Source organism: Xenia sp. Carnegie-2017, unplaced genomic scaffold (assembly GCF_021976095.1).
Source record: "Xenia sp. Carnegie-2017 unplaced genomic scaffold, XeniaSp_v1 HiC_scaffold_22, whole genome shotgun sequence".
NCBI lineage: Eukaryota > Metazoa > Cnidaria > Anthozoa > Malacalcyonacea > Xeniidae > Xenia > Xenia sp. Carnegie-2017.
The window spans coordinates 7,342,893-7,348,639 of NW_025813485.1; the positions used below are offsets into that span (position 1 = coordinate 7,342,893).

The 5,747-nt window shown below is 33.5% G+C and overlaps 1 long non-coding RNA gene across 1 annotated transcript; it reads left to right on the plus strand.

Annotated features, from left to right (window-relative positions):
- The first annotated feature begins 1,791 nt into the window (after nucleotides 1-1,791).
- LOC124446373 lies at nucleotides 1,792-3,262 on the plus strand. Its single transcript, XR_006948416.1, has 2 exons — nucleotides 1,792-2,088; nucleotides 2,983-3,262. It is a non-coding gene; the product is annotated as an uncharacterized LOC124446373 (long non-coding RNA).
- The last annotated feature ends 2,485 nt before the right edge of the window (nucleotides 3,263-5,747 follow it).

A 5,747-nucleotide genomic window follows, 5' to 3' on the forward strand; every position in this document is an offset into this window, starting at 1 on the left:
ACAACTTAAATAAGTTTGTCATTAATAGTAAGAGGTGCAAATGCCGGTGGACATTTTTTATTCTTCTCATTAAACTGGAATTTATTCTGTTGTACTTTATCTGAAAGTTAATTTACTTTATTCCTCATCTTACTTGTTTCTCCTTTTCATATCAAATCGGCAGCTGTAGTATCATCTACGTATTTCCACAAGAGTGTATCGGTTCTATGTCATCAATCATCAATACAAACAACCATGGTCCTAGTTTTGTTCCTTGCGGAGCACCTCCTGGGACATTTTTCATTCCGATTTACAATCCAGTGATGATTTCACCCTCTGTTTGCGGCACTTAAGACATTCAATAATCCCATGAACGATGTAGGGGATATTTAGATCTTTCAAATTTTTCCACTAATAGATCATTGTTGATGATATCAAAAGCTTTTTTAAAATCGAAAGCAACAACTGCGATAGATGAACCAGTGCCATCGGTGGATTTTCTCCACTCATTTATCATACAGACGAGGGCTAGTAAGGCTCGTATTGGAAAATGCATTTTTTCATGTTATTCTCATAACTTTACATGTGAAGGTTCAGCCAACTTCTGATAATCTTGTATAATGTAATGCCAACAGTTTACAAAATGTCGAAGAATTGTCAAAATTTATTAAGTGTTTGACAATAACTTAGAAATTCAATAAAGGAAACGAAATGCGTTATTTTGTGGAATTAACAAGCTCAAACAAACTATCCTCAAGAAAAATGTACTTGCAACAACAAAGTGTAAAAATCAGATAGATTTTCTGATCTTTATGTCAACATTCGACGTCATTGCACCATGTGCTCCCCACACCATTGCAACACGATAAAAAATTTTAATAAATCAGCTTTAATGTTCTTATTGTGCAAAAATACCATGATGATATGAATTTAATAATATCAGTTATAATCTTATAATCCATAACATAACACAGTCACACGCTACATAACTTGACATGACAATTTACAACAGCTTCTTTTACATTTATGTTTACACAGGTATATATATATCATGTTAATACACCAGAATGAGATTGCTTAAAATTTTTTACAAAGTTTGACTATCGCAATATAATTCAATTGCTTCTTATCGAGAACGCTACAAAGAATATAAAAAGTCAGCACGTACGAATGGCATACATGTGGGTAGCCCGAGTTGACGCCCTTGCAAATTAATACATAGTGATAAAATAAAATAAAACAAACTGAGGAAAACGTCCTAAATATTGTTATAAAATTCAACGTCATTACCATCGAGCTTTAAAAGTACCGAAACAAACAGGTAAGTTTTCTCAACATCTTTGTTGTTAATCGCAAAACATATTCCTCCCTAAGATTAGCCATCACAGCATTGCAGACATGAATTATATTTCGTTTGTTCGAAATGGAAGTTTGGTAGAACTATCCTCAATAAATATGCACGTATCTGTAATACGGTGCAATTAAGGAGTAAGTATCGAAGCACAGAGTCGAAAGTGCAATAAAATTATTTATAAAAATCCGGAGAAACTTTTATTTTTAATTAAACATTTAAGTGGAGAAATATCAAACTATCGACAATTCACCATCATTGCATAGATCATGCTCCATGTACGGTCACACAGTAGCCGCAAGGATTACAGAACTGTGAAAAATATCTGAAAAAATACCATGATGATGAAAGCATTATTTTGTGCATGAGGTGAAAACCCATACAAATAATTAAATAATGACAGATTATACCTATTGGTGCAATAATATAGGGATCAAATTGCTAATATATTATAGAAAGCCTGCTCTCTTTCAGACTGTAGAACGACAATTACTACCCGAGATCAGATGATGGTTCCTTCAAAACTTTTACAAAACATCTTTCCGACCTATATCTATGGATTCCTTATTTTGATGACGTTAATAAAAGTATCTCCAATGGCCGATACTGGTAATTCTAGTAGCATAGTGGATAGTACGACTCAAGAAAATAAAATAAATTCAACGAAGAATTTAACGATGAACAAGACGTGCAATTTGACTCAAGAAAATAAAATAAATTGCACAGGGAATTTCTCCAGTTTGAAAAATCAAAGCATGGTAAGTATATAGAAAACAACAAGTATATTTTTCTCACAAGACCTCATAAACTCTTTCATTTGATCTATGAACATCAACATAGATGAAACTGAATACGTCAATAAAGCCCGCCGCACACTGGTAAACTTGCCGCGCGTACTTGTTATTCGTGACAAGTGCGATCGACAGAATTTCCTAGTGTGCGCGGAAATTTTGAACAACATTTGTCATTCGTGACAGATGAGTCTAATATCAAACTTGGATCAAATAGACTTTGCGCAACTTTATCGTGCTACTAATGGTGAATCTATACTCCTTCTACAATCAACGTGAACTATACAAGTAACCGACCCACATCAAGTGATAACTCGCAGCAAACGAGACATATCTTAAAAAGGTCGAGTACTAAATTTTGAAGAGGACTGTGCTAAATTTTGGGTGTTTAGAAATTATACCTATAAAATTTCGATAAGGTTGTATCTTTAAGTATACATGGAAAGTTCAATGGAAGAAACGGTTCAAATAACTTAAAATAACGAAACAAATTCGTGCTCTGGAAGCGTATTTCATGATTCATAGTGTTAACCGTAAAAGACGAGACATTTTTTGATGTCTTTATCTTTCATGGTATAAAATACACAGGTCGGGACGCCAAAAGTGTTTACTAAAATGAGCAAATAGTTAAGATTGCTGAAATATTGCTATCCATGGGCTTCACGAAAGAAAAAGAGCACAACAATGGTAACAGTCACACGGAAATTTTCCGCAATAGCTCGAGATTTTGCTTCGTGCCTTCGAAAGAAGTTTTTTCCCTGCTTTAGTACTAGAAGCTGTTTGAACAACAGTAAACAGCTATTTGATTTCATATTATTGGTTTGAATGGCTGACACATTTTAATGTGTGTCTTCGATTAAGGTGCAAACATGGTGACGAATGCAAGTGAACTAGCATGTCTGATCGGGTGTATTACCAAATGACAGATGAGCAAATGGAGGTGGTTTCTTAAAATGCCTATGATGACATTCGTCTGACAAACTGTAAAGCTATACATCACATTTGTTGTCTAAATTAAATCTCTGTAAATTTAAGTGGTTTCTCAATATGGCTTGTTTAAGTTTGCATAAGTATTTGCAAAATATTTTCTCTAATGACTTAAAATCCGAGACTATTTCAAATAAAAGTTGACACATATAAAGTGCGCTAGTGAAACGGGCCTAGATCGCATTTTCAACTTCCACGCCCTTCAAATGACTTCCAGAATGTTTTTCGTGAGAGTTTTTATTTCGAATTCCCTATGAACTCGAACTCAGTTTGTTACCATAGACGAACTAACGAAGCTTCGAGAAGGAATATTTACAAAATAAATGCATAAAAATTTGTATCATGTGTTCATAGGCAATCATCTACCTTCCAATATACACTTTCTTTTCATCGCAGTTGACATGCACCCACATGCACCCCATTAACATCGATGTACTTCTAAATTTTCTGTAAAAACGTCATTGAATGTCACGAGAAGTGGGCAATTATGTTACACTTAAAAGTGTTTGTGTCGACCTAAATAGATAAGCCTTTGCCTGCATGTCCTCGAAAAATTACAATTTTTTTCATGAGCTGATGAACAATCTTTGAAAATGTGATAACGAGGTGTCCTTGTCCTAATCAAAATAAACAATCAACACCACAGGTCACATCTTGGCTCCCTGCACTGTAGCTGCACGATTTAAAAATATCCTGCACTGTAGCTGCACGATTTAAAGACTAATTACATATATATGACAGTAAAAACAAGTACAAACTAATTGCACAAGAATTGGAATCAAATTGCAAATATAATAAGCGTAATGTCTATTGGCAAGAGCAACAGTTTGTTTAGCTACCCGAGGTCAGAAGATGGTTCTTAAACGACATTTACAAAACATCTTTCCTACCTATATCTATGGATTCCTTATTTTGATGACTTTAATAAAAGTATCTCCAATGGCCAATGCTGGTAATTCTAGTAGCATAGTAGGATATACGACTCAACAAAATACAATTTATTTCACGGAGAATTTAACGATGAAAAAGACATGCAATTTGACTCAAGAAAATAAAATAAATTGCACAGAGAATTCATCGAGTTTGCACAATCAAAACTTTGTAAGTAAATAATAAGCTTAAAATAATTTCTTTCACCCAGCATCATGCATTCTCTCAAGTGTTTTTGAATTGAAAAAATATGAGCATGTAATTTGAATTTCATTTTATCATAAAAAGAAAAAAAATACGTGATATTAAGATCATGCAACCACAATTCTCATAAGTGAATGAAAGATTTTTGTTGACAAATCTTACCATTCTTTGAGGTAGGTATTTCAATAATTTTAGTTGCTTTTGAAAACTAAAGTCGCATTTGCAAACAGTTCGATGACTCAAAACTAAAACTGAATAAGTTAAAAAGAGAGCATTTTGCAGCAATAGGATAATGAACATAGATGCCTTTTTTTAAAGACGTAATTTCTTATAGGATTACTTATTACATGCAGCACTACATGAAGTAATTACAAGGTGTTATAAGTAAAAAAAAATTTCTATTAAATACTGTGCTTAATTGCTTAAATCATTTCATGCTGTACGTATTAAGAAGGTGAGAGTAGCGCATTCATGATCAACATAAAAAAGCCAGGAAAACAAATTATCCGAAGTGTTGACTGAGAAGCTTATAAATAACTTCCTACCATTTGCCTCATTTGTAATATTCGGAAAGACCGAGTAAGCGAGCGAGGTGTATAAGAAATTTGTCTTGTGACATGACACTTAATACTATGGCATGCACTTTGTTATTTTTCGGGTCGCTGCGCATGCACAGCTATATGCTACTTAAAACGTGTCTGATCGAGTGTCTGTCGTAATCCTCGATGATATTTGGATAAACGATTAACAAAAAACTGTTTTGAGCTTTCGTTGCTCTCTCTGGAACATAACGTTTTGATGACAATTCCAAACGAAACTTTCGTGAGGAAATGTTAAAGTGTATCAAAATGCAATTTTACCATTCAAGTAAATAAAGTTGTTATATTTTTCACAATGTGCGGACAGACACGTGACATGAAATCTTTGCGTGGGTGTTAGGTAAAGTATATCCTAGTTAATCTACTTTATTTTGTGGCCATAAATTTTACGTGGTACCTGTACGCAAAACGTACCTATTTTTAATCGTTTGTAGATTAGAAGCGTGGTAAACATTTTGTCGAAAAAACAATATTACACAAAACGGGGTAGTAATTGAAATATCACGTATACAAAAACGGCAAAAACATGGTTATGAAAAAGATCTTCACCCAAATATGACTACCTCATGATTTTTCAGGGTATAAACATGAATGCCAAATGATTATGTGTACCCTAAACTCTTCCTTAATGGCGGTATCCGTTGTATAGAGATTCTCGTCACCACTGTTGCATTAATATTTATGTACATAGTGCAAGTGAATAGAGAATGGAAAAAAGCAGCAGAGCTTATGCCAACTGTGTTGATGAACTTGTAAAAATCATGACCTTTTTAAATTACGTCTGAGCAATAATTACTAAAGAAAAAATTAAACATGGAAAATATACAAAAATTAACAAGTGCTAAGCATTGTACAAGTACAAAAATTAACAACTCCTAAGCATTGAGTAGATTTCTACATTTTTAC